Genomic DNA, 12879 nt, shown 5'->3' with positions numbered 1-12879 from the left:
ATCCGAAGTCTCCGACTTTGAATTGGAATTTTGGAGGGTTCCTGACCTAGGGTAACCACCCAACAGAATCAATCAATCACAGATCAATCAATCAATCACAGAATCACACAGTGCAGAAGAGGCCCTTCAGCCCATCAAGTCTGCACCGAAACATGAGAAACACCTGACCCGCCTACCTAATCCCATTTAGTAGCACTTGGCCCGTAGCCTAGAAGATGAAACTTCCTGGGAAATTCCCTTGCAGTCCTTGCATGGGGACTTCTGAGGGGTCCCCTGGGTTACAACCATCTGCGGAATGGACGACCTGGGTCATTGTTAGGTACCTCATCAGAAACTGGATCATGTGCTGATTAAAACTGCATCATCATTATTGGTGGCATGGAGGAGTCTGCAGCTTGACTTGGAGAACTTGTAAGAAACAAAAATTGTTACAATGGTTTCATAAGAAAATGCCTCAAATAATTTATTGCAGCTTAAATTCAAAATGCAGGTCAGTCTTGTAAAGAAGATTGCAATGGACAATATTGTGCTGATCATTTTAACAAGGTACAAATTATCACCACATTGTAGGTTTCCATTTTGTAATGGTAAATGCAGTTGCACTGAAAGAAGAAACCAGGGTCTTTCTCCTATTGGGATGAGAAAAGAAGACTTCTGTTTCACACTAACTGCTATTCAGTTACATGTAAAAGAAATCTCATGGAACATTTAAAATAAAAGGAAAACATTGCAGATGCTGGAAATCTGAAAAAAGTGCTGGAAATACTGAGCAGGTCTGGCAGCTTTTGTGGAGAGAGAAACAGAGTTAACGTTTTATTATGGACAGGAGGGAGGTTAATTTACATAGCACTAATTTCTCCTCCCATCACCCATCCATAAACAGAAAGGTGTTTTGGTTTGTTTCCCTCTTTATAAGTGGTGGCAAATTTCCCAACACCTCAATTTTTATGTGACCCAATTTTCTAGTGATAACCACACAATAAACTGGAGATAGGATGAACTCGGGTTAATTTATTTGTACACAATCAAAATGGAGGATGGGGGGGGGATCATAATGTCACCTCTACACCCAGACAGTAAAGAGAGGGATAGAGATAAGAAGGATTTACAGCATAGAGACCACAGAGAAAATAAATATTGGTCCACATGGGTTCAAGAGTCCAGAATCAAAGTCTAATGAGGTATTCCTTCACGGAGATCAGTGGGCTGAAAACTGATGTTGTAGGATTCACTTCCAGTGGTGCTGACTTCACATGATGAGATAGGCATGCAACGATGAAACAGTCTTGTAGGCATTGGTACACAAGTTCCAGCAGAAGCCGTGTAGGTGGGGTCTGGTGTTCAACCTGGGCAGAGCCCCTTTTCTGTGAGGCTGTGTTAGATGGTAAACAGCAGACTGAGCCTTGCAGTTCAGTAAGGTAACATTGGTTCCACAAGCCAGAGGCCCATGTCACATGACTCCCACCTCTCCACACTGTCTTTGACATTGGGTGTGTGTCCTTTGCCTGGGTCCCCAAGATTGTTAAATGTCGTAACTATTAAGAATTGAAAGCAACGTTGCAAGGCCCTGTGCCTTAGCAGATGAGCAGACTCCTGTTGGCCAGCCTGGGTTATGAAATACAGATTGCATTTGTATAGTTCTCTTTGAATTTGGCCTGTGCAGCCCACAGGTGGTCATTAGTGGCTCCCCAGAGATAACGATGTGCGCATTTCTCCGATACTGCCAGGCAGCTCCTTTTGTTCGGGGGTCACAGGTAGACATAGATTCAGCCATTTTAAGGATCTTAGTTCAATTTTTAAAATTTTATTAAAAGCCATGAGGATATCTATATGTATTCTATAAAATATACGGTGTGAGATCTTAGTTCCTCACAGTTTCAAGTTAATTATGACACTCCAGAACTGAAGTCAGTTTTCCAGGATAAGTGGAAAAAAATTGCAAAAGTTATGACTCTAACTAGTCCATTATTTTAAGATATTCAACATTTTTTCAACGTAATTGTTTCCTTTGACCAGAAAGAACTCTTACTGTTTTAAAATTGTAATTTATAATGTTATAGTCCTTTTTCTCACTTCCCATTTATGTTGTGGGAGTTTGTGAATACTTAGTAAAGCCTGATCTTATTGATGAATGTAAACATCAGGATTACAAATGCCACCTGTCTTTCAGACAGAACAAATTGCGATGTGTCAACTATAAAGCTAAAAGTATTTTGTTAAAGACAAATCTTTTTCTCTTGTAAATTTTCTTCCATCTTTCTTCGGGGGCACTGTTCCATTCACACCAGATGCCCTTCTTCACTTTGCTGAAGTGGCTAAAGTAGTGGCTCAGTGCTTGTTTATCTGAACCCTTTTGCGCTATTTTCTTTGTTAAGGGCTCCATATGAAATGTCTGGTTACCTATATGTGTATTTCCACTTGGAATGATCCAGTCAGTCTTTCTTTGCCATAACCTGACAATGCGTAAGTTAAGATGAACAAATTCAGCACAGACCTATCCATCTTGGGTCTTTCCCGGTTTCCATGGTTCAGTCATTCATGGATAAACTTACATTTTTTTATTCTTTCATGGGATGTGGACGTGGATGAACCATCACATTAGACAGTTATAATTACATTTTCTTCAGTATTTGTAGTTTGTGCAGTTATATGGCCATGTAGCTTAAACTAATTGCTAAAATATATTTACTATAGCTTAGAAGTACTTCCAATAATTATAAAGCTAGGATCAGTAAAAAACATTAGAGGTGAAGATGAATGTTTGCTCTGGGAACATGTTTTCCAGTCACCAAATCTAAGATGCAATATAGGCGTTCTTTTTTTCTTTTTAATAAAATCAATATTATGCAACTGAATATTTTTAGACCATTTATTAGGTTAGTTGCTGATGCAGTAAGATTACAACATTGAAAATAGAAACTCTGGTGTTGAGTTTTGTGCCACATAAAAGTAACCATACTGGTTTGGAGCTGCGGCCCATTTGCATTTTTTTTTTTCAATACATTGCCCTATAACCAGCACAAAGGATCATCGAATTTTAAATTTGATGGAATCTGTGGTCACAGCTTGTATTTTTTTGAGACAGATCCTAATTGAAAAAGGAAACTGAAAGGGGAAACTGACCCTCCCAGTTGCTAAGGAAACTGAGGCTGACATTGAGATTGGAAACCAAAACTTCTGGTTGAAACTATATAAAAGGAGACAGAGGCATCAGAGCTCAGATGTAGATGATGAGTCCAGTGGTGTAGTCCAGTACAGATAGGCTGAAGAAGACGGAGGCTCTGTCCAGAGCTAAGAATAAACAAAGATATAATTGCTGCAGCTGTTTCTGTTACTTGAAGATAACATTGGGCGATCTATGCCATCCACACCATAGTAAGTGGAGCTGAGGAGGTTCTGCAGATGTGTACCATTTTTGCTGAAGACTTTGCCCATGGGACTCAGGTTGATTGTGTGCTGCTGTTGGCTGAGGACCTAGTTAAACCTAGAAGAGGAGCTGAAGTTCTCTGGTGAGGAATATAGAGTTCTGAAGGACTGCGTGACCGAGATTGATGGCATATATGTTGGACACACTGAAGATCCAATTTGTAAGATCTGTCTTAATAGTATCTGCTATTTAATGTGTAATTTATAGTTTATTATCAATTGCAATTTGCCTGTTAATTCATGTTTAACTTATGTTGATTCTTTCATGATATAGGTGATTATCTAAGACAGTGTTTACTTTGAGTCTTGTATGGTAAAATTATTTTGTTTTAAACCAAGGAATCTTGTGGCTTCATTCTTTCAGTAAATAATTGGGATTTTGGAGTTTTAAAAAAAAAGTTACTGGTCTCGACCAAGATCGGAATGTAAGCATAAATTGCATTCAGTGCAACTCAAGGTTGCGTGATCTTATGTGCTAATTTAAAAAAATTTTGCTGGTAGTAGGCCTGGCTCACAAAATGGATGCATCCCTGGGATGCATTAATCAGCGCTGGTAATTTTAATTAATTGTGCAGATTATAGGTGTTTGAAGAAGCTGCAAAAATTAAGTTGGATCCTTTGGGCACAGGGACACTAAAGGTATGTTCTAAAAGGTAGCAAGTGGAATTTTCTCTTAAATTTTTTGAAGAACTGACTACTATACCTCAATTTAACCAGCAAATACTTTTGTACATTTTGGAAGTCATTTTCAGGAATTTATAACCTGGTTGCTCACCGGTTGGGATTTACAATGAGATTAAAAATGCTTATTTTTTTTGTGATCAATCCATTTTCAGCTGTAAGAATCAAATTTTTCCAAGTTACCATTCATAAAGATATCAAATAATTTTCTTCCAGCTTTTTGTTTTAAAAGTGCATTTTAAATTGCTACTTGATAGCATTGCTTCATGACAGATTTCATATTTGCTAATATGTAATTAAGATTGAGCCGAATTGTGGAGGAGAATAAAAATATCTTTCATAATAGGTGTGATTTGTGACAGAATCTCCGGTTATGTCCTAAGCAGAAGCTCTACTGTGCCTGTACTCATATACTTAGAATAGATACGTTGAAATATTTTCTTTATGGTTCTATTTTTCTTATTATATTGGGACATTATATGAAGGGCAAGGTATTCATCCTTGGAAGGAGACATAGGGCAGAATTTCATGTCCCTTGTGTGGGCAGGTACCCGACCTGATCAGACGTAAAATAGTGCGTGATGACTTCGGGCAAACGCCCCAATGTGATCATGCACTTGTGCAATATTTTGCTCGGCGGGCGCATGTGGGTGCCAGACCTGCAGCCGCCATTAATTAACCGGCCACTTAAGGCCATTAATAGTTCAATTGATGGCGATTTTTCATTCCCTGTGCGATTTCATGCTCATTGCACGGGCAAAATGGTCAGCCGACATTTTCAAAAATCTCATCCAAGGGCGGGATAAAAAGGGTCAGTAGCATTGCTAGCTTGAGTAGCGAGGAGTTTGGTAGATAGTTTGCTGCTGGAGATTTATTGGTGCTTGGCAGCTTCATCTCTGTTTGGGGCTTCACTCTTTTCATTCCCAGGCTTCATTCAGAACTCCTTGGTATCTGCAAGGCCCCCGGAGGATTCAGACTGCGTGGACCCTTCCAGGTATCAGACAGCCTTCCGTTACCCCATCCTGGTAATGGGGATTGTGGTCTCTGCTGGTGGCACCTCCTCTGAGGAGGAAGAGAGGGGCAGGAGGGAGAAGAGACCAGGTGTCCCAATGCAGCTTCCAGGGGAGGAACCTGTGGGAGTAGAGGTGCAGGCACAAGGGGCGCCGGGCCAGCAGGAAGTCCAAGCAAAGGGGCAGCAGAAGACGCTGCTCTCCTGCTGCCAGGGTGTACAGACGGTGATGCAGCTACCTTAATATGCCTGAGGTGCAATGCCAAAAGAGGCTCCACCTCTCAAGAGAGACTGTGACCTCCATTTGCCAGATGATTGGGCCTGCCAGTGGCTCTGAAGGTCACACCAGCCCTCAACTTCTATGCCTCCAGCTCTTTCTGGGGCTCACTGGTGGATCTGTGTGGAGTCTCCCGATCATCTGTTCATAGTTGCATCAAGCTAGTGACAGAAGCTATGTTCAGGCAGGTACTGACCTTTATTCTTTACTGTATGGTTGAGGCCAGCCAGGCTGTGTGAGCCAGAGGCTTCACAGCAATTGCTGGATTCCCCTGCGTCCAGGGTGCCATCAACTGCACACATATGACCTTCAGGGCACCAACGGGTCTGCCTGGTGCCTTCGTCAACAGGAAGGGATTCCACCCCATGAACGTGCAGATAGTGTGTGACCATTGGATGCAGATTCTACAAGTCTATGTAAGGTACCCAGGCAGCTCCCATGATTCTTATATCCTGAGACACTCCCAGGTGCCGAGGCTCTTCAGTGCTCCAGTCCAACTGGATGGATGGCTGCTGAGTGACAAGGGCTATTCATTGTAGAGGTGGCTCATGACACCTGTCTGCCACCCAAGAACAAGGCAGAGAAGCGTTACAATGAGTCATGCCTCCACAAGGGCAGCGGTAGAGAGGACCATAGGTCTTCTCAAGATGCGCTTCCAATGCCTGGATCATTCAGGGGTGTACTGCAATCCCTCCCAGAGTGGGTGCCACTGATCATGGTTGCATGCTACGCTCTCCACAATCTGGCCCTGGCAAAGAGGGACCCACTTGAGGAAGAGGATCTTGACACAGCTGCACAAGCCATAGATGATGAGTCCAGTAGTGAGTCAGAAGAGAAGAATGCTGATGCACGGAGGCAGACCTCAGTAACCTCCAGGGACACCAGGTACGCCGTGATCCAATGCTTCTTCAGCTAAGCTACCAAAGACCAGCTTTAGTCGCATGCTAGGGCTGCCGCCTCCATCTCGGATATCTGAAAGGACCCTTTTATTTGAACACAAAGAACACTCAGTGCCTGTGCAATAAAGTTCAGAGTCACTTATGTCCAGCATTACATACTGGTGTTCCCCGCAACAATAAAATAAAAAGATGAAGCATACTCAGGCCAAGACAACAAAAACACAATTTATTTCATTCTGACAATTCCAAACTATTTACATAAACTTCTCTGGTCTTCATTCCCAGACCAGTATAGATGAAGTAAACATAAATGAACATAAAATCACCCGTGACCTGTCCCTCTTGTACTCATGGTGCCTTTAACTTTGCTTGCGAGTTCTGTGTCTTGTTGCCTCCCCCCTCGCTGGCAGCGGCATTGGAAGCAGCCTGCTGACTCTAGTGTCTTGTTGGCCTTGACGACCTTGGCGGTCGTTCTTTGGCCAGTGGAGTCTGTGCTGGCCCTGCCTGGAAGGTAGCTACCAATGCCATAGCTGGCATCACCCCCCCCACTCATCGCAACCTTATCAGATGCAATGGTCACTGGCAGAGGGGTGGAGGAGCTGCTGCCGTCATCCTGACAGGCGCCCGCAAAAACAATAGGCAGCTCGTGCGCCAACATGAGGTCACTATTGACCTCCCTGCTCACCACTGATAGACGGGCACCTGGCTGGGATACTAGGTGCCTCATCGATCTCCCACACTGGCACTGGCCACCTGAGCTCAGTGCCTGTGAGAGGGCTTGCAGATCCGAGCGCAACAACAGGACCCCCGATTCTGTTCCTGGAGCTCCCTCTCCATGAGAGTCGCCAGTCTCTCAATGGAGTAGGCAGTGCGCTCGGCCATGAGGATCAACACAGTATTGATGCTCCACATGGACTCCTACGTAATGGAAACCATGGCACACATACCCTCATGCATCTCTGCCAGATCCTCTCGCACATCTAGCTGGACATCCAGCATCTGCTACCTAATGGATGACTCCAGAGGCTCATCATCAGCCTTCAACTGAGCATCATCCTGGTCCCTGGATTGCCAGCACGCTGGGCACTCTCCGCCTCTGTCTTCACCTCAAGTGAGTGTGAAGTGCCCTCACCAATGTGCACCAAGATACTAGCCACTGAATTAATGCCCACCGAGGTTCTGGTACCTGCGCTGGTGCCTGCTTTAGAGAGCAGGTGTGATGCAGGTGCAACAGAAGCTCAGTGGTCCTCCGGCATCAAAGGTGGTCCTTCAAGGTCCGCAGAATGAATGCTTACTGGCAAACCTAAAAGGGAGAACAAGGAAGTTCTTAAAATTAAAGTCATCACACTGTCACCGTGCATGCCAGGCACCCTGGTGAGTCATTGGAGATATGCAACATGGTGCCATCTTCTTCACAGAATCACAGAAAATCACAGTGCAGAAGAGGCCCTTCGGCCCATCAAGTCTGCACTGACACTTCCAATGATCAATGGGGACTCCAGGTTTGAGGCTCACATCAGTGAAGATACTATAGTAGAATAGTTGCACAATCTCCTGTACACCTCTGTGTACTGCATTCTTACCTTTGTCTGGTACCCACGCCTCTCCACACCCTGGTTGCACAGGGAGCATGCCGGCTTTTAAGCTCCAGGGTGTCTTGCTCAAACCTGCTGCTGCTCAGCAAGTTGGGCTGCTCTCTGCCTGTACATGCCCACCCTGCTTGGTTTTGGCTTGTCTTCTCCTGAAAGAACAGAGGAGCATTGATTAGTCCATGCCCTACCTGCAGCGCCATTGCAGCCTGGCCAATCCCAGCTGAGGAACATCTCCCAGGACACATCCGAGTCATGGCCCTCAAGCCGCAAGGCATTCAGTTCAAGCAGCCAGGGTCATCCCCTTGGCCAACTCTGGCGTCAAAGATGTTTGGGACTCAGACGAGCACCCCTGTTGTCCTTGGGGGGCGGCCACACCGTAACACTTCTGCACACTGACCCATTCCTGCATGGTATTCAACCTTTCTGAGTGCAGCAGGTCATTGAAGCCCTTCCAGCACAGCCCCCAACCGCCATCTCTGGGGACAAGGGTGTCCCTCCTGGCAGCCATCTCCTCCAGGAGGGCGGCAAGGCACTCGTTGGAAAAGCGGAGGGCCGAGTGCCCACCCGACTTGCCCTCCCGCCCGCCGTGTCCAGCCGCACTCAACCCCATAACTTCGGTTTGGGAATGCAGAGGCGACATCCTTCCGAGGCAGCCTTACAGGGGCTGCCAGGGCTGCCTGGCCTCTGCCCCCGCTTGTACCTTCCTGATTAGTGTGGAACCATGTTTCATGCTGGGCAGGCATTAATTGGCCCACCTGCATGAAGTCACTGTCGGGGGTCGATCGTGGGCAGCAGACCGTTTCCTGGCTGCTTCCGGGCCCGCCCACCGTGCCTGCCCAACGACCTCAAAATCCTGCTCATATATTCTCATAACCTGTGAAACAATAATAACAATTGATGGTCATATTGTTGGACTGATTATGTAACTTTTAGAGGAGCTAACCCTTCGATCTCTGCTCATTAAAATATGTAGTTAAGAGTGAGACCAACATATTTTTCTGTGGTACGTTACTTACTGTGCCTTACTCCAGTGTAAAAAAACTTCCTTTTATGTTTTCTGTTCATGAACAATCGATCTATGTGGCCATTATCTTTATCATAAATCTTTTTCATGACACCTTAGGAAACACTTTTTCAAAAACTATGTTTACCTTGGTTATTTATTCCAAGAATTATATACGTTAGTCATGCTTGATCTGGCTTCCATAAATTCATGCTAGCTTGCTTCAGTTAACTCTTGTTTCACCAATTGCATGGTAATTTTATCCTGCCTTATTGGTTGCAGTAATTTACCAGTAATTGGCCTATATTTTATTGGGTTATATCCATCACACTTTTGAACAAGTGTGCTCTACTTGCCAGTTCCTTGGAGCATTTTTCCTTCCTAAAGAATTATGGTAAGAGCCTGTTAGTTTCTCTTCATATTTGTCAATGCAAACATGTTATGGTCTTTTTTTTAAACCATAAGTTTGAGTAACTTCATTAATACCATTTTCTTCAGTAACTTTTGAAGACTAGCTTCTATGATTTCAATATTCTCCTCTCTCCTGTAAAAATTGAGATAAAGTGCTTATTTAGTATTTTTGCTATTCCCTCATGCTCCAAAACAACTTTGACTGCTTCACTTTTTCTTTATTTGTTCATGGGATGTAGGCATCACTGGCTAGGCCAACATTTATTACCCATCACTAAATTGCCCTTGTTCAGAGGGCATTTAAGAGTCAACAACATTGCTGTGGGTCTGGAGCCACATGTAGACCAGACCAGGTAAGGACAGCAGATTTCCTTCCCTGAAGGACGTTAGTGAACCAGATGGATTTTTATGACAATCGGCAATGGTTTCATGGTCATTATTAGACTTCTAATTCCAGATTTTTATTGCATTCAAATTTCACCATCCGCTGTGGAGGGATTCGAACTCAGGTCCCCAGAACATTACCTTGCGTCTCTAGAAAACTAGTCCAGTGACAATACCATTAAATCCCCACCTCCTACCAGCCCTACCATTATAACACAATCCTTTTGCTACTGAAGTGTCTGTGGAAAGTATTTCAATTACCCTTCATATTTTTGCTCATTTGCTTTTATACTTCCTCTTAGCCTTTCTGATCTCTTCTTTTGTAATGTTCCTACATATTTAACTTACATGCTATCATCTTTTCCTGCCATTTAATTTGGACATGGTCCATGTAAAAAAAAAAATGCTCATTTGCCTTTTTTCCAGTCAAGTATCTTTGCTCTTGGTTGTGCTTGTTTTCTTGCTGCTTTCCCATTCTTGATCTGAGTTATTTTGCATTCCAAATGATCCTGTAGTTTTGTGTTCTGTGTTGTTACCCAGTCTCCTTTTTTTGGACATCTGAAACCTCCTACAATTATAACATGTTAATACAAATTTCCTTACAAGGTTCCTTATAAATTTCATCTTGAATTTTTCTTTCTGCTCAATGGTCCGTGTTATACTCCCAGAATGGTAACCAGTCTAAGTTGCCTAAATAATTCTGTTTGGACCACTTTTTTTCATTTAAATATAAATCTTTCCATTCTTTTGAACTCTGTTTGCAAGAATTGAATCCTAATCTTCCTTACATTATTTTTTCCCTCTGACATAATCCCCCAACTCTCCCCTGACAAGTTACGTTATGTTTCACAGTTACAGAAGTGGCAATTGAGCAATCTCCCTCGAGCACTGCATTCTTGCATTTAGCTCTCCTTGAACACATCACCTTGGAAAACTGGGTTAATATTGAGACCAAATTCATACCCTTACCATCTCTTGGCAAAAATTCACTCTGTTAACATTTAGTTCAGAAGAGCCCTTGCAGATCAGAATTTATTTATTGACTGGCATTTGAGTAGGGATCTTATTATTGGCCATGCCAAGACTTGCCATTCCAGGTTTAGAGTAGTTTTAGAAGTTTGCAAGAAACCATTTCTGTGACTAATGTGCTACTTTTGAAGATATGTTTGAAGAGGGCCTCCAATTGGTCTGAGATTTAAAGGGAGATATAATGTCACAAGATTAATAGGTTGATTCTGAGGCTTCAACCGATTCAGTTGTAAATTCTTAAATCAAGATTGTTAACACAGAAATTTGAAGAGAATAGGAATTTTTAAAGATACCAGCAAATGTTTGGTTTTAAAATAACTTAGGAGATACTGACATAATGTAAACAGGTCATTCACGGAACTGAATTTAAATTTGTGATTGCTAGTGTGAATGAGATACAATAATTTTTTCAAATCCTGCTTGTCAGTAATCTGGTCTGAATTTTATACCAGAATGTCGGACTCTAGTAGCTGGTTGGTGTTTTCACCTGTGGTTGGTTGCATGGCATCTTTGCAGACTGCATAAAAGAAAAGAATGACTCATATATAAAGTGCTACATGACATCCCAAAGCACTTTTCAGCCAATTAAATAGTTTTTTAATTGTAGCCAATGCTGTAATATTGCAAACACATTAAGTTCCTACAAACCACAGTGCTATATTGGCCAGATAACCTGTTTTATTATTACTGGTTGAAGGATGAATTGAGGACACTTCCCTGCTCTTCTTCGAATTGTGCCATGGGATCTTTTATGCCCATTTGAGAGAGAAAGTGGGGGGCCTTGGTTTAACTTCTCATCCAAAAGACAATAACTCCACTTCATCAGTACTGCACTACAGTTTCAGCCTAGACATTGTGCTCAAATCTCTGGAGTGGGAGTGGAACTTGAACCTACAACCTTTTGATTCAGATGAGAGTGCTGCCATTGAGCTATGGCTGACACCTGCCACAGCACCTTCATAGCTGAAATGTATGTGGTTACTTTTGCTCTACTGTGACAATTAATCAGTAGGATAATTGTACTCCCCTCATTAATTCTTCGTCTGTTTAATATTGATCTTAATAGATTTTGATATTCATTTCTGTCTAAGTTCTGAATAACCAACAAGGGAATCATACTTCAGTCCAATTCTACAAAGCTAGGATGAGCAATAATTTTTCCTTTCTTCCCTTATGTTGTATTTAATATTTTCCAGTTCTAGTTGCCTTAGATTTGTGTTTGTGGAAACAATTATCACAGTCCTTGTTCCTTTAATGTTCCCATTTCTGTATTGTTTACATCATGGTGTATAAATCCCTCTTGGCTTTGAAAAATTTGCTGAACTGAATACTACAATCCAGACCTTTTGTTCACTTGTTTTGCGTGCAGTATTTCCAGTATAATTTTTTTCATTAGTGGTCATGCACTTTTCTACAGCCAATTGTTTTGTGTGGCTGTGAGGAGTTATCCTAATTACGTGTTGAAGCAGTATCAAACACCTAAACAGTAGTTAAGGGCTGAAAGTTTGCCCCAGCTGCTATACTGTGAATAATATCTATACTGATGAATGGTAAGTCACCATTGATTGAAAGAGGCAAGCTGTGAAATAGGCGCTATCTATGGGCCATAACAGCTGTTTAAAGGTCAACAGTTATTTGCTACAGGCAAAATACTAAGGAGGCTTAGTTGGAATTGGATGCAAATGTCATCTCAAGTCCCATTTGCGGGTTTGAAATGAATGGTTGATGTTTCCATTAAAATAGCTGTCAGAAGAACAACGTACAGCGGTGTTATGCTTATGCTAATATTTGTGGAGAGTAATTTGAAGATCTTGGGTGGAAAGTATTTTCACATTTCCACTTAACTGTTGATATATATTAATCGCAATACCCTATGAAGCTCAGTGGTGTATATCTTGAAAATCAGAAAAAACATGTTTCTAGAATTGAACCACTTTTCTATTTTTAGGCAGGATGTCTATTGAAATTGTTTGGCACTTGATATTTATGGACTGAATGGTGGACTGGAATATTGATCAGTGGAATAATATTAAACATTGTGAAATCATGGCTTGTTTTAGAGAATTTTCATTCTAAACCAATAAACTGAGCATTCACATGGCAAATTATTGATTCCCTGTGATGTGCCAGAGCCAACGTTTTGCAGTGTGCTTATGCATTACTAAGGC

At 42.4% G+C, this 12879-nt stretch overlaps 1 protein-coding gene across 4 annotated transcripts in view; it reads left to right on the top strand.

Annotated features, from left to right (window-relative positions):
- The window catches only part of suclg2 (succinate-CoA ligase GDP-forming subunit beta), a 416386-nt gene that overhangs the window by 61936 nt on the left and 341571 nt on the right, over positions 1-12879 (top strand). The gene's annotated exons all lie outside the window — the stretch shown is intronic.

The sequence above is a fragment of the Carcharodon carcharias genome, chromosome 7, assembly GCF_017639515.1.
Source record: "Carcharodon carcharias isolate sCarCar2 chromosome 7, sCarCar2.pri, whole genome shotgun sequence".
Taxonomy (NCBI): domain Eukaryota; kingdom Metazoa; phylum Chordata; class Chondrichthyes; order Lamniformes; family Lamnidae; genus Carcharodon; species Carcharodon carcharias.
This window is presented reverse-complemented; position numbering and strand designations above follow the sequence as displayed.